Source organism: Pleurodeles waltl, chromosome 9, assembly GCF_031143425.1.
Source record: "Pleurodeles waltl isolate 20211129_DDA chromosome 9, aPleWal1.hap1.20221129, whole genome shotgun sequence".
Taxonomy (NCBI): Eukaryota; Metazoa; Chordata; class Amphibia; order Caudata; family Salamandridae; genus Pleurodeles; species Pleurodeles waltl.
The window spans coordinates 704,292,566-704,320,005 of record NC_090448.1 but is presented as its reverse complement, the minus strand read 5'-3'; the positions used below and the strand labels follow the sequence as shown (position 1 = coordinate 704,320,005).

Here is a 27,440-nt window from a genome sequence, read left to right as displayed (position 1 = left end):
CGACCCCACCCTGACACTAAGAACAGAAGCTCAAGGGAAGGGGGGAAGTGGATAAAATAAAATAAAGAGACAACAGCGTTCTTGCGTTTCCACTGTTGAAGTGCTGCACAAATCTGCGGCCCTCTCTGACTTCGGTAGAAACTGGTGCCTAATGAAACATAAACAAAGAACAGATAAGTACATCCTATTCCTAACTGGGTTCCTGACTATCCCTTTATTTATTAGAAATTTTCTTCTAAAAGTACCTCTTGGATCCTGGTCTCTAGTTTCCAGGTTTGGAATGTGTTACTGCTCTGGGATGTGCTTTCTATTACTCTAAAGCTTCTAAAACATTAAACAAATACCGTTATCAGAATTATCAATATCAAACATTCATCTTAATATAACTAAAGCCTAAATTGCCAATAGCAGACTCACTTTTCCCATATTTCCAGAATCTTTTAAAAAACAAATACTGTACTTTTACGTCAAAATACAGCATGTAATTTGTGCAAGTCCTTGATTTACTGTTTGCCTTGCTGTTAATGGTTTCCACGGTTCGATTCTTAAAAGTTCCATAAAAAAAATGTTTGCTTCACAAAGTTCCGCAAAGTATTGTTGTAACAAAGAGTTTGAATCACAATGTTCGTGGAAGGTATCTTGTTTCAAATTGTCTATACACGAATCCAGAAATTGTTGTCAAAGTTCTTTCAGGTAATAAAAGTTTTGCACTTACTTGTTGCTGGCAAGAGATACTGATCAGTCTAACCTTGTCTTCTTTCTCTTTTGCAGGTTGCTTGTAGGAGAGAGGCTGAGGCAAGGAGGAACCGGAAACCGGAAGAAGGAAGAGCCAGCAGTTGCGCCCATTGAAGCCAATGAAAGTCTGTAGAGAGCAGGAGTGCCAGCGCCGAGGGATCTGTCCTCAGGTAAGCGGGAGGTAGACGAGCACAAGCACTGGGCGAGGCTCGAGGGCTGCCTTTTATAGACAGGGCTGGGTGTGGTCCTCACATGCTGCACATGTTCTTGAAAGGTGTGCAGAGCTGGGTGTGGTTTGAAGAGCTGGGTGTGGTCCTCACATGCTGCACATGTTCTTGAAAGGTGTGCAGAGTTTCAGTTATTATGCAAATGAGTTAAAGTAACACATGGCCTAGAGAGGAGTGTTTTAAAGAAGCCTTGGTAAAAGCAAGGCCCAATGTGTAAACAAAACAGCACATTAAACAACATACACAGAAGCCTAGGGGGGGGGGAAGGTGAGATAACAAGAAAGGCTTTCAATAGTAAGTTTAAAAGGGAGCTATTACAGAACCCACTAGTGCAGTGAGAGGGGACATGCTCTTTGCTGTGTACAAACCCTAACAGTTGCCCCCCTCAAAGGCCCTCCTACAGGACGGGGTTTTCCTGGATTTTTTAAATAAAACCGTCTAATCAGCTGTGGGGCATGTACATATGATGCTGGTTCCCATGAATTTTCAGATTCATCATATCCTTTCCATTCTACTAAATAAAACAGACGTCCACTAATTCTTTTTGAGTCTTTTATGCTTTTCACTTCATATTCTAGATTTCCCTTAATTGGTATGGGTGGAGGTGGTGGTTCAGGTCGGGTTTTTGGATTGTACGGCTTAAGCAAGGACACATGAAATGTAGTATGTACTGGATATTCTTTTGGTAAATCAAATTTTACTGTTACCGGGTTTACTATGGCAGTTATACTAAAGGGTCCAATGAAACGTGGTTGCAGCTTCCGGGATCCCTCTATGTTTAGGTTCTTTGTGGAGAGCCATACCTTGTCACCGATTTTATACATTGGGGCCTCAGATCTGTGTTTGTCTGCTTGTCTTTTCATGCTTTCCTTGTACTTTAATAAATGTTTCCTGGCTTTGTCTTGTATGTCACCTAACCTTGTTAGTCTATCCGTTACTGGAGGTAACAGAGAATCTTCTAACAAAATGGGTATAGCTCTTGGATGATACCCCTGCAAGAAATAGAATGGTGAGCAAAGTAGAGCTGAATGCTCAGTATTATTATAAACAAACTCCGCTACAGGGAGAGCTTCCAACCATTCACTAGAGTAATCAGCCAATAAACAACGTAGCGTTTGAAGTAAGGTTTGGTTCAGTCTGTCCATCTGTCTCTGGGTGGAAAGCAGTGGATAATGCCACATCTATTTTCAGTTTTTTACATAATTTTTTCCAAAATTTAGAGTTGAACTGGCTCCCTCGGTCTGACACCACTTTGCTTGGCAAACCATGTAAACGCACAATTTCCCTTATAAAAATATCGGCAAATTCTGTCGCCGTGGGTAATTTCCGTAATGGTACAAAATGTGCCATTTTAGATAAAAAAAATCCACTATAACCAACACTGTTGTGAAAGATTTTACAGGTGGTAAACCTACAATAAAGTCTACGCTCAGTGTGCCAAGGTTGCTTGGGTGTTGGCATTGGTATTAACAAACCGTCAGGGGCCTTATGAGAAGATTTATGTCTTGCACAAATTGGACAGGTAGTGACAAATTGCTTAATGTCCTTTCTTATAGTGTCCCACCAAAAGTGTTTTTGCACATTTTCCAGGGTTTTTACCCAACCAGGATGACCTGCCAACGGTGAGGCGTGATGCCAAATTATCACCTATGTTTGTAATTCAGAGGTGGGCACTAACAGCATGTTGTCGTGATACAATAAACCTCGTTGTATTGTGTTATGGGAATCTTTTAACCAATCCTGAGGTGCTATTTGCATGTGTGCATTATATAGATCTGTGATGAAATCCTTCTGTTGTACTGGTGCCAAAAACTTTTGGGGAGGAATAATGGGTTCTCCTATTTTATCTTGTTTCATGTCTGAAGTATGTCCGTATCTAGATAACATATCAGATTGAATTTGTTGTGCACCTGGTCTATAGGTTATTACAAAGTCAAATGTGCTAAAAAAATTTAACCAGCGCATCTGACGTGGTGTTAGTGCTTTAAGTGATCCAAAAAACTGTAGGTTCCTATGGTCAGAAAAGATTGTAACTGGGTACTTGGCTCCCATTAAATGGTGCCTCCATTCTGAAAAGGCTACTTTGATAGCTAGTAGTTCCCTTTCAGCCACAGTGTAATTTTGTTCAGCTGGTAATAACTTTTTGGAATAGAAGGCTACAGGATGTAACTGGCCATCTACTGCATCTCGTTGAGAGAGAACTCCTCCTAAAGCTACTTGTGAAGCATCCGCTTCAACAAAAAAAGGCAAGTCAGGATCAGGATGTTTCAGAATTTGGGCTGAAGTGAACTTTTGTTTTAGGAGTTGAAAGGCGTGTGCCGCCTCATCAGTCCAAAGAAATCGTTGCCCTTTCCGCAACAAGGTAGTTATTGGGGCCGCAATGTCTGCGAAATGTGCAATAAACCTCCTATAAAAATTGGCAAAACCCAGAAATTTCTGAATATCTTTTACAGAGGATGGTTCTGGCCAATCAGCAATAGCACTGATTTTCTTTACATCCATAGTTATTCCTTGAGGTGACAGGCAGTATCCTAAAAAGTCCACCTTGCTGACATTAAAAGTACACTTTTCTAACTTAGCAAAAAGATGATTTTCTTTTAACTTTGATAATACTGCACGAACATGTTGGGTATGTTCTTCTGAGTTCTTAGAGTAAATGAGGATGTCGTCTATGTATACTATGACACAAACGTCCAGGAATTCGTGTAGGACCTCATTTATAAAGAACTGAAAGGCCGCAGGGGCATTACATAACCCAAAGGGCATTACTGTGTACTCAAATAAACCAAACTTTGTCTTGAAAGCTGTCTTCCACTCATCCCCCTCTTTTACTCGGACCAGGTGGTAAGCTCCCCGCAGATCTAGTTTAGTGTATACAGTAGAATGTCTTAACTGATCCAACAACACAGGTATTAGAGGAAGAGGATATTTATTCTTTATTGTAGCCTTATTTAGTCCTCTATAATCGATACACGCGCGCAGGGATTTATCCGGCTTCGGGATAAAAAAGAGTGGAGATGACACTGGAGATGTGGAATGACGGATGAACCCAGACTGTAGTAGGTCATCTAGGTAGGTTCTTAAGTATTTGGTTTCTTCGTCAGTCAAAGCATATACTCTGTTATTAGGTAAAGGGGCCCCTGGGATAAGATCTATACGACAGTCAAAAGACCTATGTGGGGGCAGCACACTAGCCTTTACTGGATCAAAGACGTCTTTAAAGTCAGAATATTCAGGAGGGAGACTTGGTTCATCTTGTATAACACTAGCACAGTGTAATACTGTGCTCTGTTCTGTACCTGCTTCTTGATAGCAATTGGTTCTACAGAAAGAGGAATCCAAAGTAACATTTCTATTCACCCAATCAATTTTTGGGTTATGAGTTGTTAACCAGGGTACCCCGAGAATCAAACCAAAATTAGGAGTATCTATCAGATCAAAGCTAATCACCTCTGTGTGCCCGTTCTGACAGACCATAACAAGTGGACTTGTTTGTTTTGTGATTAATCCAGAGGTCAATTCTGACCCATCCACTGCACATACTGCTTCTGGACAAGGCTTTAGGCACATAGGAAGTCCTAAGTTTTCAGCTAACTTATTATCCACAAAATTTCCTGTCGCGCCTGAGTCCAGTAGGACAGGGAGAGAATGCCTCACTTGGGTAGTAACAATTAAAACGACCTGAATTATGAAATGTCTAGGTATGTGCGGTATCATGAAGGCTGCAGCATTAGAGGTTTGATTAAGATGTTTTCTCGAACAAGTAACCTCTCCCCTTGACGAGCTTAATCGTTTCCCGATTCAGTTGAGGAGGTGGAGGAAACAGCACCCTTTCGTGGATTTTTAGGCTTTACTGGACATTCTCTGGCAAAGTGACCTGCCCTTCCACAATATAAACATAATTGAAGTTTTCTCCTTCTTTCTTTTTCCTCTGATGTGAGTGAACCTCTGAGTGTCCCTATTTGCATAGGCTCAGGTTCAGGGAGTTTATTATCTGGGTCTTTCTTCTCGTGTCTAATACAAGTTAACCGTGATTCCAGTTTGTATTTATCTCCCTTTCTTTCTCCTAGTCTATGTTCTAATTTCACAACTAAATCTACAAAGTCTGAATAGTCTTCTGGCAAATCAACGATATGAGCCAGCGCGTCTTTTAACTCGTCTCTCAAACCTTTATAGAAAAGGGAGACACGCTTTTCTTCTGGCCAGTGTGTCTCGGTGAGTAAACGATTAAAACTAGTGAGATAGGTCAATAAATCCTTGTTACCTTGTTTAAGATTTAAAAGCTCATTATCACTTGCCTGCATGAAAGTGTGTTTTGCAAAAAGGCTGGTCATGGTACGTTTAAATTGATTCCAGTTATGGAGGATGGGATCATCTCTCTCCACGAAAGGAATTGACCAATTGGCTGCTGTGCCACCCAAATAAGACAAGACGAATGCCACTTTCGTAGCATCAGTAGGGAACTGTTGTGGCTTACAAACGAAGTGTAATTGACATTGATTGATAAAAACATGGAATTTGTTACTATCTCCATGAAAACGTTCAGGTGCTGCTAAGGGCACAGCATTAGGAACATTAACAGTGACCTCAACTGGGGGAGGCAAAGTTGTATGTTTTGATGGCGCCCCTGTCTCTGAGGAGGTTTTAAACAAAGGCGTAAAAGCTGTGCTCCACTGAGATACCCTAAATTTATACCTGCTTAAATCCTGTTTTAAAGAGGTATTCTCCATCTTTAATCTCTCTATTTCCTCTTGCATATGTTGCAAGATGCCAGACACTGATTCATTATGAGCCAAGTCCTCATTTAGGGCCTGCGCCATATCCGTGACGTCAATGCCCTCTATTTCTTCCCCGATATTCATCGTCCACCAGAACTGATTTTTTTTTATTTATTTAAGGCTTGTGCTTCTGTCAAAGCCCAGCTCACCTGAGTCCTTGTTCAGTTCTGATGGAGGTTGAAGACAATCCGACCCCACCCTGAAACTGCTTGTTCCAGCACACTAGTTTTTTAAAACAGTGCACTAAGAACAGAAGCTCAAGGGAAGGGGGGAAGTGGATAAAATAAAATAAAGAGACAACAGCGTTCTTGCGTTTCCACTGTTGAAGTGCTGCACAAATCTGCGGCCCTCTCTGACTTCGGTAGAAACTGGTGCCTAATGAAACACAAACAAAGAAAAGATAAGTACATCCTATTCCTAACTGGGTTCCTGACTATCCCTTTATTTATTAGAAATGTTCTTCTAAAAGTACCTCTTGGATCCTGGTCTCTAGTTTCCAGGTTTGGAATGTGTTACTGCTCTGGGATGTGCTTTCTATTACTCTAAAGCTTCTAAAACATTAAACAAATACCGTTATCAGAATTATCAATATCAAACATTCATCTTAATATAACTAAAGCCTAAATTGCCAATAGCAGACTCACTTTTCCCATATTTCCAGAATCTTTTATAAAACAAATACTGTACTTTTACGTCAAAATACAGCATGTAATTTGTGCAAGTCCTTGATTTACTGTTTGCCTTGCTGTTAATGGTTTCCACGGTTCGATTCTTAAAAGTTCCATAAAAAAAATGTTTGCTTCACAAAGTTCCGCAAAGTATTGTTGTAACAAAGAGTTTGAATCACAATGTTGTGGAAGGTATCTTGTTTCAAATTGTCTATACACGAATCCAGAAATTGTTGTCAAAGTTCTTTCAGGTAATAAAAGTTTTGCACTTACTTGTTGCTGGCAAGAGATACTGATCAGTCTAACCTTGTCTTCTTTCTCTTTTGCAGGTTGCTTGTAGGAGAGAGGCTGAGGCAAGGAGGAACCGGAAACCGGAAGAAGGAAGAGCCAGCAGCTGCGCCCATTGAAGCCAATGAAAGTCTGTAGAGAGCAGGAGTGCCAGCGCCGAGGGATCTGTCCTCAGGTAAGCGGGAGGTAGACGAGCACAAGCACTGGGCGAGGCTCGAGGGCTGCCTTTTATAGACAGGGCTGGGTGTGGTCCTCACATGCTGCACATGTTCTTGAAAGGTGTGCAGAGCTGGGTGTGGTTTGAAGAGCTGGGTGTGGTCCTCACATGCTGCACATGTTCTTGAAAGGTGTGCAGAGTTTCAGTTATTATGCAAATGAGTTAAAGTAACACATGGCCTAGAGAGGAGTGTTTTAAAGAAGCCTTGGTAAAAGCAAGGCCCAATGTGTAAACAAAACAGCACATTAAACAACATACACAGAAGCCTGGGGGGGGGGGGGAAGGTGAGATAACAAGAAAGGCTTTCAATAGTAAGTTTAAAAGGGAGCTATTACAGAACCCACTAGTGCAGTGAGAGGGGACATACTCTTTGCTGTGCACAAACCCGAACAGCGCCACCACACACAATACCAAAGAGCTCTTCACCTTGGTTAAAGAATTTGCCAAACCCCAATCGGAAGCTGCAAACATCCTCAGGACCTCTGTGACAGACTAGCCACTTTCTTCCATCAAAAAATCAAGGACATCTATGATAGCTTCGGACCACAAGACCCACCAACAACCCTCCACCCCGGATCTGCTGAACCTTCACAGACCCTGGACTTCTGGACAGCCCTCACCACGGACGAGACCCGCTCCATCATGAGTGCCATCCACTCCAGAGCCCCTACTGATCCCTGTCCCCACCACATTTTCAACCAAGCCAAAACCTCCATCGCACCCGAGCTCTGCCACGCTCTCAACTGCTCTATAGAGATGGCTACCTTCTCCGAGGACTGGAAGCATGCCAAGATCTGCCTGCTCCTAAAAAAAACCATGGCCAACCCCCTCGATCTCAAGAACTACCACCCCATCTCTCAGCTGCCGTTCCCACCTAAGGTAATCAAAAAGGCCTTCAGTGCACAGCTCCACAAACACAGAGGATAAGAACATCCCGGACATCTCCCAAACAGGTTTCAGGAGCAACCACAGCACAGAGACCGCCCTCCTCACCGCCACAGATGACATCCGCTCGCTCCTCAACTGTGGCCAAACAGCAGCCTTTATCCTACTGGACCTATTTGCTGCCTTCGACACAGTCTCCCATCACACCCTCTTCTCCAGACTCCACACAGCCTACATCCCTGGCAAGGCCGTACTGTGAATACGCTCCTTCCTGACCAACACATCACAGAGAGTCAGACTCCCGCCATACCTGTCGGAACCAACGGAAATCAGCTGCAGAGTACCCTAGGGCTTCTCCTTGAGCACCACAATCTTCAAAATCTGCATGGCCCTGCTCTAATCCATCGTGAGAAGTCTTGGACTGAACATCGTCTCCTATGCCGACATCCAGCTGATCTTTTTACTGACCGAAAACCCTACAACTGCCAAGAAGAACTTCCACAATGGGATAGAAACCGTTGTCGCCTGTATGAAGGTCAGCTACCTCAACCTCAACTCAGACAAGACTGAGATCCTCATCGTGGGACACTCCACATCAGCCTGGGATGACTCCTGGTGGCTTACTACACTAAGCACCTCCCCACCCCAACAAACAACACACACAACCTTGGCTTCATCCTGGATTCATCTCTTGCCATGACCCGCCAGGTCAACTATGTTGCATCCTCCTGTTTCCTCACACTCGGACGTCTCCGAAAGATCTTCAAATGGATCCCAAATTACTGCTGCAAGACCGTAACCGTGCTCTGGTCACCAGCAGACTTGACTATGGCAACGCCCTCTAAGCCGGCAACGTCTGCCCTCTAAGCTGGCACCAACCAGAAGAATCTGAAGAAACTACAGCACATCCAGAACGTCTTAACCAGACTCATCCTGAAAGTCCTCTGTCACAAACACATCACCAACCACCTGAGAGACCTCCACTGGCTCCCCATCGAGAAAAGGATCAACTTTAAAATCCTCGTCAACACATACAAAGCTCTCTACGGCCTAAGACCCACCTTTCTCAACCACTGTATCACCTTCTACTCCCCCAGCCAGACCTCTCTGCTCCACTCAACAGGCACTAGGCCACTGTACCCCACACACGGAAGTCCTCGGCTGGAGGAAGATCCTTCGCCTACCTTGCGGCAAAGAGTTGGAACACCTTGCCTCTTCACCTCAGGCAGTCACCATCATTACTTTAATTCAGGAAGAACCTTAGGACTTATCTCTTTGACTGAAGCACAGAGCAAAAAAATATTTGTGTGTAAAAGAGACCAGACTTTGAGGGACAAACTAGTACACACCCACCCTATTACTGCCCTGAGAAAATCCCTGACAGTACCACAGTTTTGGGGTCTCCAACCAGTAGTGGGACACTTCCCTTGCAATTCTTGATCGTTTGTTGACTGACCATAGCAGGGCTGGTACTGTTTTGAGTTCACATCACAGTAGGGAGATTACTCCTTTAGGCCAGGTTATTAGAGTGCCACCTGTTAGGGACAGCTCTCCCTCTGTTCATTCACACCATTCTTCTGTGTCAAGGCATGCCCAACCCACCCACCCTGAAGACAGAGTTTTAGAAAGGGAACTCAACATATTGAGAGTGGAAGAGTCCAGGCTGAAGCTGAAAAAGCAACAGCTGGATCTAGACAAGGAAGCATTTGACTTGGAAAAAGAAAGACAGAGGTTGGGGTTTGGACCCCATGGTGGCAGCAGCAGTATTACAGATAGTAATCCTGTAAAAGAGCATGATTCTAGGAATCTGCACAAGATAGTTCCCCCTTATAAGGAGGGGAATGACATTAACAAGTGGTTTGCTGCACTTGAGAGGGCCTTTGTTGTACAGGGGGTCCCTCAAAGGCAGTGGGCTGCTATCCTATGGCTATCTTTCAGTGGAAAGGGTAGGGATAGGCTCCTTACTGTTAAGGAAAGTAATGCCAATAAGTTTACAGTTCTTAAGAATGCACTCCTAGATGGTTATGGCTTAACCACTGAACAGTACAAGATCAAGTTCAGAGAAACCAAAAAGGAGTCTTCACAAGACTGGGTAGACTTTGTTGACCATTCAGTGAAGGCCTTGGAGGGGTGGTTACATGGCAGTAAAGTTTCTGACTAAGAAAGCCTGTATAACTTAATCCTGAGAGAGCATATTCTTAATAATTGTGTGTCTGATTTGTTGCACCAGTATCTAGTGGACTCAGATCTGACCTCTCCCCAAGAATTGGGAAAGAAGGCAGACAAATGGGTCAGAACAAAGGGTGAACAGAAAAGTTCATACAGGGGGTGACAAGGATGGCAAGAAGGAGGATGGTAAGTCTTCAGACAAGGGTGCGGACAAATCTAAAAATTAGTCTTCATCAGGCCCACAAAAACACTCCGGTGGGGGTGGTGGGCCCAAATCCTCTTCAAATCAAGTAAAGAAACCATGGTGCTATTTATGTAAAGTAAAAGGCCATTGGACAACTGATCCCAGTTGTCCAAAGAAAAGCACCAAGCCTCCCACTACCACAACCCCTACTGCTACACCTAGTGCCCCTAGTAATAGCAGTGGTGGTGGGAGCAAACCTTCTAATAGCCAATCCAAGGGAGTAGCTGGGCTCACTTTTGGTAATTTAGTTGGGGTTGGTCTTGTTAGGGAGACAACAGAGGCTGTGTTAGTCTCTGAAGGTGCCATTGATTTGACCACCTTGGTTGCTTGTCCCCTTAATATGGATAAGTACAAGCAACTTCCCCTCATAAATGGTGTTGAGGTTCAGGCCTACAGGGACACAGGTGCCAGTGTTACCATGGTAATAGAGAAACTGGTCCACCCTGAACAACACCTACTTGGTCACCAGTACCAAGTGACTGATGCTCATAACAACACTCTTATCCACCCCATGGCTGTTGTGAATCTCAACTGGGGGGGAGTTACTGGTCCAAAGAAAGTTGTGGTTGCCTCAGATTTACCTGTAGACTGTCTACTAGGGAACGATTTAGAGACATCAGCTTGGGCAGAAGTGGCGTTGGAGGCTCATGCAGCAATGCTGGGCATTCCTGGGCATATTTTTGCTTTGACAAGGGCTCAGGCCAAAAAGCAAAAAGGAAAGGGTGACTTGGATCCTGGAACAATGGACCAAGTGCTCCCTAAAGCTAGGGTTAGTAAAGGTAAAACACTACCTACTATCCCTCCCTCTACAGTGGATTCAACTTCTGAGGAAGAAGAATTTCCACCCTGTGCAGAACCCACTCCAGAGGAGCTGGAAGCAGACACTGTTGAGCTTTTGGGTGAAGGGGGGCCTACCAGGGAGGAGCTGAGTGTGGCACAGCAGACCTGTCCCACACTAGAGGGTCTAAGACAGCAAGCTGTCAAACAGCAAAATGGGGATGTCAGTGACAATCACAGAGTTTACTGGGAGGACAACCTCTTGTATACTGAGGCCAGGGACCCTAAACCTGGAGCAGCCAGGATATTGGTCATTCCCTTGCAATACAGAGAGTTCCTCCTAACTCTAGCCCACGACATTCCCTTGGCTGGACATTTGGGACAAATGAAAACTTGGGACAGGTTTGTTCCCTTGTTTCATTGGCCAAGAATGTCAGAGGACACAAAGGAATTTTGTAAGTCCTGTGTCACCTGTCAAGCCAGTGGCAAAACAGGTGGCACCCCAAAGGCACCCCTTATTCCACTGCCTGTGGTTGGGGTTCCCTTTGAAAGGGTAGGGGTTGACATAGTTGTCCCCCTTGACCCTCCTACTGCTTCAGGCAATAGGTTTATCTTGGTGGTAGTGGGCCATGCCACCAGATATCCTGAAGCTATTCCTCTAAGGACCACTACAGCTCCTGCAGTGGCAAAGGCCCTCCTGGGAATCTTTTCCAGGGTGGGCTTCCCAAAAGAGGTGGTATCAGACAGGGGAAGCAATTTCATGTCTGCTTACTTAAAGGCCACGTGGAAGGAATCTGGTGTGACATACAAGTTCACCACACCCTATCATCCACAAACAAATGGACTGGTTGAGAGGTTTAATAAAACTCTCAAAGGAATGATAATGGGACTCCCTGAAAAACTCCCGAGGAGATGGGATGTCCTGTTACCTTGCCTCCTTTTTACTTACAGGGAGGTACCCCAAAAAGGAGTGGGCTTCAGCCCCTTTGAACTCCTATTTGGACACCCTGTAAGAGGTCCTCTAACACTTGTAAAGGAGGGTTGGAAACAACCTTTAAAAGCTCCTAAGCAAGACATAGTGGACTATGTACTTGGCCTAAGATCTAGGATGGCTGAGTACATGAAAAAGGCCAGTAAAAACCTTCAGGCCAGCCTAGAGCTCCAAAAGCAATGGCATGACCAGAAGGCTGTTCTGATTCAGTACCAACCAGGGCAGAAAGTGTGGGTCTTGGAGCCTGTGGCCCCAAGAGCAACCCAAGACATTATTGTTGAGAAAAAGGGAGAAGTCACCTACTTGGTTGACTTGGGCACTGCCAGGAGTCCCCTTAGGGTGCTCCATGTCAATCGCCTAAAACCCTACTATGACAGGGCTGATCTCACCCTGCTCATGGCAACAGATGAAGGACAGGAAGAAGAGAGTGACCCTCTCCCTGATCTCTTCTCTTCCACAGAACAAGATGCTCTAGTGGAAGGTGTAGTTCTTGCAGATTGTCTTACTGCTGAGCAGAAAGACCACTGCATAAATCTCCTGGGTCAGTTTTCTGAACTCTTTTCTACTGTGCCAGGCACCACTTCTTGGTGTGAGCACACTATAGATACTGGAGACAGCTTGCCTGTCAAAAGTAAGATCTATAGGCAGCCTGACCATGTCAGAGACTGCATAAAACAAGAGGTTCAGAAAATGCTTGAACTGGGAGTGGTTGAGCACTCTGAAAGTCCATGGGCCTCTCCTGTGGTATTTGTACCAAAGCCTCATTCCAAAGATGGGAAAAGGGAAATTAGATTTTGTGTTGACTACAAAGGTCTCAACCAGGTAACTAAAACTGATGCTCACCCTATACCCAGGGCAGATGAGCTAATAGATACACTGGCATCTGCCAAGTATCTAAGCACCTTTGATATGACTGCAGGGTATTGGCAGATCAAGTTATCAGAGGATGCTAAAGAAAAAACTGCATTTTCCACCATTGGAGGGCACTACCAATTCACAGTAATGCCCTTTGGTTTGAAAAATGCACCTGCCACTTTTCAGAGGTTGGTGAATACAGTCCTGCAAGGGTTGGAGGGTTTTAGTGCAGCATATCTAGATGAAATAGCTGTCTTTAGCTCCACCTGGGATGATCACCTGGTCCACCTATGGAAAGTTTTGGAGGCCCTGCAAAAGGCAGGCCTCACTATCAAGGCTTCAAAGTGCCAGATAGGGCAGGGGAAAGTGGTTTATCTGGGACACCTGGTAGGTGGAGAACAGATTGCACCACTTCAGGGGAAAATCCAAACTATCATAGATTGGGTTCCCCCTACAATTCAGACTCAAGTGAGAGCCTTCCTAGGCCTCACTGGGTACTACAGGAGGTTAATAAATAACTATGGCTCCATTGCAGCCCCTCTTAATGACCTCACTTCAAAGAAAATGCCTAAAAAGGTATTGTGGACAGCTAACTGTCAGAAAGCTTTTGAGGAGCTGAAGCAGGCCATGTGCTCTGCACCTGTCCTGAAAAGCCCCTGTTACTCCAAAAAATTCATTGTCCAAACTGATGCATCTGAATTAGGGGTAGGGGCAGTCTTATCACAACTTAATTCTGACTCACTTCATTGTTCAGACAGACCACAAACCTCTACTTTGGCTAAAACAAATGAAAGGTGAAAACCCTAAATTGTTGAGGTGGTCCATATCCCTACAGGGAATGGACTATACAGTGGAACATAGACCTGGGAGTACCCACTCCAATGCAGATGGACTCTCCAGATATCTCCACTTAGACAATGAAGACTCATCAGGGCATGGCTAGTCTTATTGTCCTTCGTTTGGGGGGGGAGGTTGTGTAGGAAAGTACCATCTTGCCTGGCATATTACCCCCATATTTCACTGTATATATGTTGTTTTAGTTGTATGTGTCACTGGGACCCTGCCAGCCAGGGCCCCAGTGCTCATAAGTGTGCCCTGTATGTGTTACCTGTGTGATGACTAACTGTCTCACTGAGGCTCTGGTAACCAGAACCTCAGTGGTTATGCTCTCTCATTTCTTTCCAAATTGTCACTAACAGGCTAGTGACCAATTTCACCAATTTACATTGGCATACTGGAACACCCTTATAATTCCCTAGTATATGGTACTGAGGTACCCAGGGTATTGGGGTTCCAGGAGATCCCTATGGGCTGCAGCATTTCTTTTGCCACCCATAGGGAGCTCTGACAATTCTTACACAGGCCTGCCATTGCAGCCTGAGTGAAATAACGTCCACGTTATTTCACAGCCATTTATCACTGCACTTAAGTAACTTATAAGTCACCTATATGTCTAACCTTTACCTGGTAAAGGTTGGGTGCTAAGTTACTTAGTGTGTGGGCACCCTGGCACTAGCCAAGGTGCCCCCACATTGTTCAGGGCAAATTCCCCGGACTTTGTGAGTGCGGGGACACCATTACATGCGTGCACTATACATATGTCACTACATATGTATAGCGTCACAATGGAAACTCCGAACATGGCCATGTAACATGTCTAAGATCATGGAATTGTCACCCCCAATGCCATTCTGGCATTGGGGGTGACAATTCCATGATCCCCTGAGTCTCTAGCTCAGACCCGGGTACTGCCAAACTACCTTTCCCAGGGTTTCACAGCAGCTGCTGCTGCTGCCAACCCCTCAGACAGGTTTCTGCCCTCCTGGGGTCCAGCCAGGCTTGGCCCAGGAAGGCAGAACAAAGGACTTCCTCAGAGAGAGGGTGTTACACCCTCTCCCTTTGGAAAAAGGTGTCAGGGCTGGGGAGGAGTAGCCTCCCCCAGCCTCTGGAAATGCTTTGATGGGCACAGATGGTGCCCATCTCTGCATAAGCCAGTCTACACCGGTTCAGGGATCCCCCAGCCCTGCTCTGGTGCGAAACTGGACAAAGGAAAGTGGAGTGACCACTCCCCTGACCTGCACCTTCCCTGGGAGGTGCCCAGAGCTCCTCCAGTGTGCTCCAGACCTCTGCCATCTTGGAAACAGAGGTGCTGCTGGCACACTGGACTGCTCTGAGTGGCCAGGGCCAGCAGGTGACGTCAGAGACTCCTTCTGATAGGCTCTTACCTGTGCTGCTAGCCTATCCTCCTTCCTAAGTAGCCAAACCTCCTTTTCTGGCTATTTAGGGTCTCTGCTTTGGGGAATTCTTTAGATAACGAATGCAAGAGCTCATCAGAGTGCCTCTGCATCTCTCTCTTCACCTTCTGCCAAGGAATCGACCGCTGACTGCTCTGGACGCCTGCAAAACTGCAACAAAGTAGCAAAGACGACTACTGCGACCTTGTAACGCTGATCCGGCCGCCTTCTCGACTGTTTTCCTGGTGGTGCATGCTGTGGGGGTAGTCTGCCTCCTCTCTGCACTAGAAGCTCCAAAGAAATTTCCCGTGGGTCAACGTAATCGTCCCCCTGCAACCGCAGGCACCAAAAGACTGCATCACCGGTCCTCTGGGTCCCCTCTCAGCACGACAAGCATGGTCCCTGGAACTCAGCAACTCTGTCCAAGTGACTCCCACAGTCCAGTGACTCTTCAGTCCAAGTTTGGTGGAGGTAAGTCCTTGCCTCCCCACGCTAGACTGCATTGCTGGGTACCGCGTGATTTGCAGCTGCTCCGGCTCCTGTGCACTCTTCCAGGATTTCCTTTGTGCACAGCCAGGCCTGTGTCCCCGACACTCTAACCTGCAGTGCACGACCTCCTGAGTTGTCCTCCGGCGTCGTGGGACCTTCTTTTGTGACTTCGGGTGAGCTCTGGTTCACTCTTCTTCGTAGTGCCTGTTCCGGCACTTCTGCAGGGGCTGCTTGCTTCTGAGTGGGCTCTTTGTCTTGTAGGACGCCCCCTCTGTCTCCTCACGCAATTGGCGACATCCTGGTCCCTCCTGGGCCACAGCAGCATCCAAAAACCCTAACCGCGACCCTTGCAGCTAGCAAGGCTTGTTTGCGGTCTTTCTGCACGGAAACACCTCTGCACGCTTCTTCACAACATGGGACATCCATCCTCCAAAGGGGAAGTTCCTAGTCCTCTTCGTTCTTGCAGAATCCACAGCTTCTACCATCCGGTGGCAGCTTCTTTGCACCCACAGCTGGCAATTCCTGGGCATCTGCCCACTCCCAACTTGATCGTGACTTTTGGACTTGGTCTCCTTGTTCCACAGGTACTCTCGTCCGGAAATCCATTGTTGTTGCATTTGCTGGTGTTGGTCTTCCTTGCAGAATTCCCGTATCACGACTTCTGTGCTCTCTGGGGAACTTAGGTGCACTTTGCACCCACTTTTCAGGGTCTTGGGGTGGGCTATTTTTCTAACCCTCACTGTTTTCTTACAGTCCCAGCGACCCTCTACAAGCTCACATAGGTTTGGGGTCCATTCGTGGTTCGCATTCCACTTCTAGAATATATGGTTTGTGTTGCCCCTATACCTATGTGCTCTCATTGCAATCTATTGTGACTGTACATTGCTTGCATTGCTTTTTATTGCTATTACTGCATATTTTTGTTATTGTGTACATATATCTTGTGTATGTTTGCTATCCTCATACTGAGGGTACTCACTGAGATACTTTTGGCATATTGTCATAAAAATAAAGTACCTTTATTTTTAGTATATCTGTGTATTGTGTTTTCTTATGATATTGTGCATATGACACCAGTGGTATAGTGGGAGCTTTACACGTCTCCTAGTCCAGCCTAATCTGCTCTGCTAAGCTACCCTTTTCTATCAGCCAAAGCTGCTAGACACCTCTTCTACACTAATAAGGGATACCTGGACCTGGTGCAGAGTGTAAGTACCCCTTGGTACCCACTACAAACCAGGCCAGCCTCCTACACCCTCTATTTTATTTAAAGCCAGTCCTGGGGAGGGGGCTGGGTGTCTGTGTTGCGTCCCTGCCTTGATTTAGTTAAACACCCCAGGGAGGAGGTGGTCTCCGGAGCGGTGGAGGAGCTGCACCGTTCCCCCAGCACTTCCCTTTATAATTTCCCTGGGGAGGTGGCGGTCCTTGGTGCCAAGTGGCACCCCTGCATTTAATGAGATGTTAGAGCTGAGGAGGTGGCAGTACCCAGGGCAGGGCGCACCGCAATTGATTTATTTAAAGCCCCAGGGAGGTGGTGGTCCCTGGGTCTGCGGGGGGTGGGCCGGGCACAGTGCCACATCGATTTATTTAAAACCCCGGGGAGGTGGCGGTCTACGGTGGAAGGTGGTGGGGGTGAGACCTCCCCCACCCAGGAGATTCACTGAAACAAACACTTTTTTAGTTTTTTTAAAAAATTTGGGGCAGATCTGCGGATCCACCGCGTCCTCCTGCTGATTTTTTTTTTTTTAAATGTCTTTTTGCTGCTGGCGTGGTCCCTCAGGGACTCCAACACCAGAGATAAGGGGTCAGGGAGTCCCTACCTTGGCCCCTTTTCTTTTTTTTTCTTTTTTTTTAATCACCGCTGAGACCCACATGGCTGCCAACACTTCCTTGTTGAAGAGTTGGCAGCCAATCAGATCCCAGCACGAGATCGGGAAAGTTCACCAAGCCTACACATCTCTATATATACAAATTTGGATTTTCTTTAATTTCTCAAAAACTACAGAACGGACTCACAGCAACTAACAGAAAGGTCGCTTTCTGGACCAAGAGCTACCTTTCTGCCAAATGTGGTGTAATCCCGTCAAGTGGTTCGGGCGCTATTGCTGTTCAACATCCCTACGGAAAAGTGCATGGAAAAATAAATTTTGGGACCCCCGCCCCTTTTTCTCAGCTCCGGCTTGATGGACCACCCTGAAACTTTCCAGACAGATGCTGAAGTGGGTGTCATATTGTCTAAAAATATTTAGTGAAGATTCATCAAACGGCTGAATTTCGTTTTTGCTGGCTTTATGACTCTGAGCACTTTACCACTGCTGACCAGTGCTAAGGTGCAAGTGCTCCCTGTCTAAATTGTATTGGTGATTGGTTTATCCATGATTGGCATATTTGATTTCCTAGTAAGTACCTAGTGAAGAGCACTATGTGTGCCCAGAGCCTATACATCAAATGCTAATAGTGGGCCTGCACCACTGATGACACCCACATGAGTACTGTTTTGCTTCACTATAGACCAAGAGGAAATACTCAAACACTGAAAGGAATTTATGAAATACAACACTCTTAGTCTGATAATTGCATTTAAAAAAAACACTCTGCAAGGTCCGCAGAAGAAGGAGGTTGAAAGTGTACAACCAAAAGTGCACATTCAAAAATGAAAACATGTGCTAAGAATATTCTACTTCAATCCATATGTATATATTCATTCACAAAGCAAAGCTGAAAGTAAGTTAAAAATTCATCACCATGGGGCAAACTTGAATTTGCTTCATCTCTATGCCAGCAACAACAGGCTGTGAACCCAGTTGACCGTGAAGAGAGCTACCCTTAAGGGAATAACAGACACCAGCGTCCTGGTTCTGCTCGAGTTCAATCAGTTCAAGGTCAATCTGGTTTCAGTCTCTTATATACCTAAAACAAGCCAGAGTGGAGAATTCTAGAAAACCCCTCCCATCATGTGAATTGTTGTTCAAAATGCTGGCTACATCAGGTCAGTTTTGGAGGAAACGCCTTGGGACTGGCCAATATTCCAATGCGCTTCTCCAAAACTAAACAGTTCCGTCCCATACCATAAACATCATCCTAGTACATCCTTATTTCTCTGAATCCCCCATATTATGTCCTAGCCAGTGATGAGAAAGAACACGCTGAGTGAAAACATGAGCGAAAAACACACTGCATAACATGTACACAGAAAAATACCTGCATGGTGTTTAAAGCTACGGGAAAATGGAGTCAGTAATCAAAATGGAGCTGGTGGTCACCAATGTGACAGTGTGCAGCTAGGCTAAGTGCAAAGTGGAGTCAGTGGTCAAGATGGAGCAGTGATTAAATACAGATATCATTTCAGTAGCCCTGTAAAATGTCTCAAACCAGCCACTCTAGTGTCTGTGTGTGCAGTTTTAAACTGCCATTTCACAGGCCCAAACTTACCCCTTTTTTACGTGCAAGTCACCCCTAAAGTAGGCTCAAGGCAGCACCATGGGCAGGGTGTAGTGTATTTAAAGGTTATGACATGTACTGGTGTGCTTTACATGTCCTGATAGTGAAATACTGCTACAACCCGGCTTTCACTATTCAATGGCCTGTCACCCCCATACGGTAACATGGGAATTGCCTTGAAATATCTTTTAAATGTAATGTTCCATTGGGAGGAAATGGAGGTATAGAGTTTAGAGTCTCTGAAACCACAATTGAAAAATACGTCTTTTGGTGAAGTTGTTTTCTTTTTAACTGCAAGTTTGAAAATGCCAGTTTAAAAAGGTGGGCATTTTCTTGTTTAATCAATCTGTGCCTCTGCCTGTCTGCTGAATACACATTTGGGTCAGAATGAACCTTGGGCTGTTTGTGCATTTACTCTAGGCAGTCACACAAAGGGAGCTGAGGTATACACTGCATATCCTGATGGTCCAACACCAGACTGATGTGTCTTCTTGAGCTAGAGTGGTGGAAGGAGCTGACATCTGCACCTGAATAGGGCTATGCATGTCCTCACACAAAGCAGTTTCCAACCCCCTGGAGTGTATCTGGGGCCAGGGCAGAGAAAGGCAGGGTCCTGTGCACTACATAGACTTGTCTTTGAAGTTTGCCTACTCCAACCATAGAAATGGGTATAAGTACGGGACGTCTGACATCACATAGTTAAAATCCTTCTGAATTGGGAAAATTCAGCCAGGAAGAAGAGCTGGGTGCTGTAGGAGGGACTGCCACTGTGCCTGTTGCTTCGTTCTGCTGGCCTGCTGCTTGCTGCTTCTGTCCTGAGAGTGAAAGGACTGGACTTTGCTTCCTACATCCTGCTTTCAAAGGTTCTCGAAGGGCATGGACTGAGCTTGTCTCCAGTTACGAAGTCTCAGGGGCATCAAAGACTTCACCTGCCAGTGCCTTGGTTCTCTTGCTGAGAGACCTGACTTGCAAAGTAGTGCCAAATCCAGTTCCGGGGCCCTTGGGAGTGAGTTCTAATGCAACAAGGAAGAAACTAGTGCATCGACTTCCAGTGCGATTTCGGAACTGGCACTGCTCTCTGACCCCATGCTGCTGCCTACACCAGAGCCATGGTCCCTGCTAAGTGCAAGGACACTGACCTACAACGCAGACCCAACACTGCCACAGAGCCTCCGAAACCCCTCCCACACCATGAGTCCAGAGTGCCGTGTCACCAACATCCGTGGCACCCTACTCCACTGCAACACCTGTGGCCCTGTGGTGTGATCCTAACACCACAAGATCGATGCCTGGTATCTTGACCCGCTGGATTCATCGACTCTGCCTTGTCATAAGGAACTGACACATCCCCATTAACGCTGCATCATCTCCTCTGCAACCATATGGAACCGACACCTCACCTCCCCTCCCCTGTCTAGCAGGAAGGAACCAACACCTCACCTTCCCAGCTGCAGTAATGAGCAGACGCCGCACTGGTTTCAGCAACACCTCACCTCCCCAACTCTGTGCAACATCTTCGTTTCCTCATTGTTTTCCAAGGTACTGAAACTGGGGTCCAAACCACTCCGTGGCTGACCCCGCTGCCTCCCCGGTGGCGTCAGGCTGTTGGCAGAGACTCCGTCAAGCCATTTTGAAAGCCGCTGTTTGAGCTATTGTGTTCCTAAGTGCTGTACTACATTTACTCTTTGGAAGTTTGTGTCTTTGCTTGTGTATGTTAGAGTTTTGTTGTTTTGGTCTTTTTTAACACAGATACATACTGGCTATTTTTTTAAACTGGTGTGGAGTACATTTGTTTGAGCCAAGCTACAAAGAGGTGAACAGGGGTTATCTTAGCTTTGTGACTCCCTAACTTGACTAGAGTGAGGGTCTCTACATGAACATTGTGCTAACCACTGCCAACTAGTGACCCCATGTCGAACTATATATACACACACACACATATATACATATATGCATACAATATATGTGTATATATATATATATATATATATATATATATACATACATATATACACACACACACACATATAATTCTATCTGTGTGATGTTCTGAATATAAACAGTGCAATTAGACAACTAAGACAATGTAGAGTGGACCCTCAAAAGAGTACGGGAAAATATCCAGTGGTAGCCACTTTAAACAACTGCATAATTCTCACTACAAAGCACTGAAATTCACAAGCATGTATTGTCTGAATAAAACTCTAAGAGATGGGAAGATTGGGCAGATGGGGTTCACAGCTGATTGTACCCCAATCTACTTTAAAACCAGATTGTCTAAATTAAAATGAGGGACTACACTAATTCTAAAAGATAAACAATCTTTGCCAAGCTAACAGTCAACCTTGAATATTAATTAACCTGTTATCAGTCCCCCTGCCTATGTTTATCTGTGCAATGGTAGAGTCACCTTAGCACTAAGTCAGCACTTTTCTGAATTCTGTCTATTTCTGGACCATAGCAAGCTATTTTTACTTTTTAATAAAGACTTTTATCCGCATAAAAATTGATCATTGCTCAACGGAGAAGGAATTAAGTTATAGTACATAACAATAGGGTATATAAGAAACCATTTGTAGCATTTGAATGCCATAATAGTAGCATTTGAATGACATAATAAGATTGAGAACGGATTATATGTTACATTAATGAATCCTATGAATTTTGTAACCAGGATTAACTCATTGCATTTATAAATTGTGCATCCCTGGTGCCATTTTAAGTGATCTGCAGATGAGATCCCGTTGTGAGTTGTGTTTCCCAGAAGCACTTTGGCAGTCATTGACATTGTACTAATACTTTTGCCTGGTTTCTAGTCAGCTATTTGCATCATTTTATTAATGTTTCCGTCATCATCATAAACAAATAAAAACAAGCAAAGAATAGAGAACCATTGGTTCTACAAAGTATGTATACAACAGAACAAGCCTTTTCACGCAACAGGTGGCCCATAAGAAAATATGTACTCTTAGTCTACGGCTAAGACGTTTTCATTACTGATCAGTAGTAGGAAGGGATACCTTTAATCACCATATTAAAAGTGACAGTTATCCCGCCCCGGAAATGACGTAATATCCGGTGGCTGGGACTTCCGGTGTCCCAGAAAGCCCTCCCTGGAAGTGACGTGCATGGGGGTGTCACGTGGTTTGTGAACACGTGGTGTCACGTGTTAGCCTTGTGCCTGGGTCCTAGCCCCTAGGTGATGGCCTATGAGCTGTGTAAAAAAGTATGACTTAGTGTTGTGCAAGTGGTTTCAGAGCCTGAGAGGGACAGGTCTGGACATGTCAGACATTCATGCCCAAGTGCCAGTTAGGGGCCCTCATGGTGTCACGTGTTAGCCCCCCTTTTTTTTGAAATGTTGCATATAAGGAGCTGGTTAGAACCGGCTGTCAAACCGTGAACCAGGGTTGAAACAGTTTGGCAAGGTGCCATGAAGAGATACAATCCGATCGCAAGAAAAGCAGCCTCCTCAGGGGCCCTGAACACTATTGGTAGATATTACCGGACCCTCGCCCCTCTTACGATGGATGAGAATGCACAACAGGATGTCCCTGCCACCCAAGATACCGATGTTACCGGTTTTGAAGAGGAACTTTGCTACCGGCTTGAAAAGCTCAACCTCAAGGCTGTGTCGACCCAGATATCCCCTATTAAGGGGCCCGACAGCGACAGCAATGCCTCGAAAGATGAATTAAGTGTTGCATCTAACTTCATAGACATTGAAGATGTTGAAGAATGTGTAGCACCACCGAATTCGCCCATCTATGAAGACATGGGCGACCAGGAGGCCACCGAGTCAGAGGCCGTTATTGTACAGCCGTCAGGTGTAAGCTCCGGCACTGTTTCTGCCCCAATGGACCTCTGCGACTCCCAGGATTTCAGAGGAGCCTCTGAGTGTGATGCGAATATGGAGGTTGGTAATGACAGTTTTGTTATTTTTTTTTTTTATGTCTGTATACTCTAATGTCATACATTTAACTAATAATGTGTCTTGTGCTTTCTGTTTGAACCCTAGAACGTAGCTGAAGAAAGTGAGCCTCTAGAAGGGTCAACTCCAAAGGTTAACGCCGTAAATTTTTACTGCTTATGCTGTTCCAGACAGTCTGGAAGTGTTACAAGCCAGAACAAAGAGCCTCGTAAGAAATGTGTCTGCACCTACACTAGCCGCGATTTTGAAAAGGAAGCTCCGGGCGTACCCTGGGCCACCATATGGCCAGTTAAAGGTTTTGCAGCGGCCGCTGTGAACGCCTGTGTTAAACGGGATTATTATGATCTTTGTTACGGGCATAAAATTAATGCGCCTCAACAGGATGCTCATGAATGTTTATACGATGCATACACACCAAGAATAATTCGCCACATTTGTAGTCGGATAGACCCTCACCGGGTATATAGGTTGTTAAGGGTTGTGTATGGGCTGTCGGCTGTGAAGAAAGGTGTCCACAGTGATATGATTAAGGTCTTGGCTGCGGCTGTCAATGAGATCCGATACGCTGCTGAGCCCTGCTCAAAACTCGACCGCATGCATGGTATGTGTCCCCACTTTGACATAAGTATGTTAGAACGGGTTATAAAAAGACGAATGTGTGACATTTATCATAAAAACAGAAGAATGAAGTCTCTAGCCCCACGAAAGCTGTTTTAGAAAAAATAAAATAAATTAATTAATTAAAAAAAAAAAAAGTAGACCATGAATGTGTTACTTAACGCTCCATACTTACTCACTTTTAGGCGGGGAATCCGGGTATCGAGATGCAAGATGCCTATGAGTTACAACCGGGCTACATCTGTATCGGGAGATTGATTTTTGTGCTGGTTAAAGAAAGAATAGCTGAAATACATCCTATGACTCTGCGGTATCTGAACATTTCGGAACCTTCAGCCTTGTTGCAATGTAGCAGTCATTTGTGTATCGCCAAGTGGTGTATCAATGGGCGGCTAAACGCATCTGTTGAATGCCGGACCTCGGACAAAGACCACATTCGAGAGTTAAGACTTTCACCTGAGACGGGGATACACGAGGCGTTGGTGAACATGACTGAAGATTATGTCACAAATAAAGGTTCGGAATGGTCCTGGTTAGAACTGTATGAACTGTTGAATTTTGTCAGTATCCTGAGTGTTCAGAGTTATAGGCGTGGGGAGCGGGAAGTCCTGTCTAGAGCTATTGAGAGTATAGCCATAAAAATATCAAAGTTTGTGACGCTTAGCGTTTGTGAAAGGCCATACTCTGAGTAACATGTGTAGTGGGGGTTGTACTATGTATACGTTTTGTAAAAAGACCACAGCGGTCCAGCGTTATGACATCTATAAACTCTGTAGCACAAAATGTCAAATACCCGTTGGTTGTGTAGCCCAGCACCATTTTTTATGTTTTTCATGTTTAATAAAATGACCTTACACAAAACAAGCGTCTTTCATTTCGTGGTGTTGGTGGTGGGAGACAACATGACGGATGCGGATTTAAGGAAGCTTTATTACGATAAACATGGGGTTGGAAGTTTCGGAGGTTCCGAAGCTCTATTTAGAAGGGCTCGAGCTGAAAATGAATCTGTAAAACGTGCCAGTGTGAAGACTTGGTTAGCTGGGGAAGAGGCTTATTCGCTGCACAAACCTGCCAGGAGGCGCTTTAAGAGGCGGGCCACAGTTGTTAACGCACAGCTCGATTATCAGTGGCAGGCCGACATAATCAGTCTTCAAGATCTAGCAAAACATAACGATGGCGCCCTGTATATATTAACCGTCATAGATGTCTTGTCCAAATACGCCTATGCAGAGGCATTAAATGATAAAAGTGGTACCAGCGTTACAGCTGCTTTTAAAGACATCTTCGCTAGCGGGCGTGTGCCCCAGAAACTACAAACAGACGCCGGAAAGGAATTTTTAAACAAACATTTCCAAAAATTATTAGACCTGCACGCTGTTCAACATTTTGTAACGCACACAGAGGTAAAGGCTGCTGTTGTAGAGCGTTTTAACCGTACTTTAAAGTAGAAGATGTGGCGATATTTCACCGCCAACAACACCTACAGATACATGGATGTTCTAAAGGCTTTTATAGATGTTTATAACGCCACCTACCACAGGACAATCAAAATGGCCCCTGTTAAGGTAACAAGGGATAATTCGTTAACGGTGTGGAGAACGGTGTACGGCGGGCGTCTCACGCCGAAGGTCAAGAAACCGAATTTAAAAGAAGGGGATCATGTCAGGGTTTCAAAGTTGAAGGGGGTCTTCACCAAAGGCTACCAGCAAACATTCAGCGATGAGATATTCATAGTGGAAAGTGTGCAGCTTAAAGAAGGGATATATATTTACAGGTTAAAAGACTACGCTGGGGAAGAGGTATCGGGTGTCTTTTACACCGAAGAGTTGCAAAAGGTGCCCTACGATCCGAACAGGGTGTACAGGGTTGAAAAGGTTCTGAAAAGGAAAGGGAGCGGTGTCCGGAGACAGGCGTTGGTCAAATGGCGTGGGTGGCCCGAGAAATTTAACAGTTGGGTCCTGGCCAGCTCATTGCACGTTGTGTGAGGTCAAGCTGTAAGCGCCATGATGGAGAACTCCCCTTTTTATATCACGCTGCCATCCAATGCTTCGAAGGACATGTTCCCAGACAATCAGATTTCGAGTTATACGGTGAAACTTGCAAAACCAGTGGATTTGAAAGGTCCGTGGGAGGTGGCACTAACGGAAATACAGTACCCTAGAACTTGGAATACCTTTACAAAGGCCGATGTTAAATTTCATATAAAGCGCCCTCAGGATACCCTGACCTATCACCTGTCTTTCCCACACGGCTATTACCCCACCGTAGCGGCGGTAGTCGAGGCCATCAACAAAACTATAGGCAGCATCGAGACGTATGCGAATATATATCTGGTGTTGGATTACGTTAGAAGAAAAGTGTTTCTTAAAGCCCCTGAGCTCAGTACTGTGTTTAAATGTAGTGGTAAATTACAGCGGGTTTTAGGGACAGTACAACATCAACAGAGGTGAATAACTGTCCCCGACCCTCTGCGGCTCTACAATATCGCTATAAACGTAGAGTGTATAAAAGCCTCCGTTAATATCGGGACATGTAGGGTCTGGATCCACCTGCCTCTGTTGATGTTGTACAACATATATATATGTATTCGCATACGTCTCGATGCTGCCTATAGTTTTGTTGATGGCCTCGACTACCGCCGCTACGGTGGGGTAATAGCCGTGTGGGAAAGACAGGTGATAGGTCAGGGTATCCTGAGGGCGCTTTATATGAAATTTAACATCGGCCTTTGTAAAGGTATTCCAAGTTCTAGGGTACTGTATTTCCGTTAGTGCCCCCTCCCACGGACCTTTCAAATCCACTGGTTTTGCAAGTTTCACCGTATAACTCGAAATCTGATTGTCTGGGAACATGTCCTTCGAAGCATTGGATGGCAGCGTGATATAAAAAGGGGAGTTCTCCATCATGGCGCTTACAGCTTGACCTCACACAACGTGCAATGAGCTGGCCAGGACCCAACTGTTAAATTTCTCGGGCCACCCACGCCATTTGACCAACGCCTGCCTCCGGACACCGCTCCCTTTCCTTTTCAGAACCTTTTCAACCCTGTACACCCTGTTCGGATCGTAGGGCACCTTTTGCAACTCTTCGGTGTAAAAGACACCCGATACCTCTTCCCCAGCGTAGTCTTTTAACCTGTAAATATATATCCCTTCTTTAAGCTGCACACTTTCCACTATGAATATCTCATCGCTGAATGTTTGCTGGTAGCCTTTGGTGAAGACCCCCTTCAACTTTGAAACCCTGACATGATCCCCTTCTTTTAAATTCGGTTTCTTGACCTTCGGCGTGAGACGCCCGCCGTACACCGTTCTCCACACCGTTAACGAATTATCCCTTGTTACCTTAACAGGGGCCATTTTGATTGTCCTGTGGTAGGTGGCGTTATAAACATCTATAAAAGCCTTTAGAACATCCACGTATCTGTAGGTGTTGTTGGCGGTGAAATATCGCCACATCTTCTACTTTAAAGTACGGTTAAAACGCTCTACAACAGCAGCCTTTACCTCTGTGTGCGTTACAAAATGTTGAACAGCGTGCAGGTCTAATAATTTTTGGAAATGTTTGTTTAAAAATTCCTTTCCGGCGTCTGTTTGTAGTTTCTGGGGCACACGCCCGCTAGCGAAGATGTCTTTAAAAGCAGCTGTAACGCTGGTACCACTTTTATCGTTTAATGCCTCTGCATAGGCGTATTTGGACAAGACATCTATGACGGTTAATATATACAGGGCGCCATCGTTATGTTTTGCTAGATCTTGAAGACTGATTATGTCGGCCTGCCACTGATAATCGAGCTGTGCGTTAACAACTGTGGCCCGCCTCTTAAAGCGCCTCCTGGCAGGTTTGTGCAGCGAATAAGCCTCTTCCCCAGCTAACCAAGTCTTCACACTGGCACG

The 27,440-nt window shown here is 45.3% G+C and overlaps 1 protein-coding gene across 1 annotated transcript in view; it reads right to left on the bottom strand.

Annotated features, from left to right (window-relative positions):
- Nucleotides 1-27,440, bottom strand: part of LOC138259868 (sulfotransferase 6B1-like) — a 437,893-nt gene that overhangs the window by 199,270 nt on the left and 211,183 nt on the right. The gene's annotated exons all lie outside the window — the stretch shown is intronic.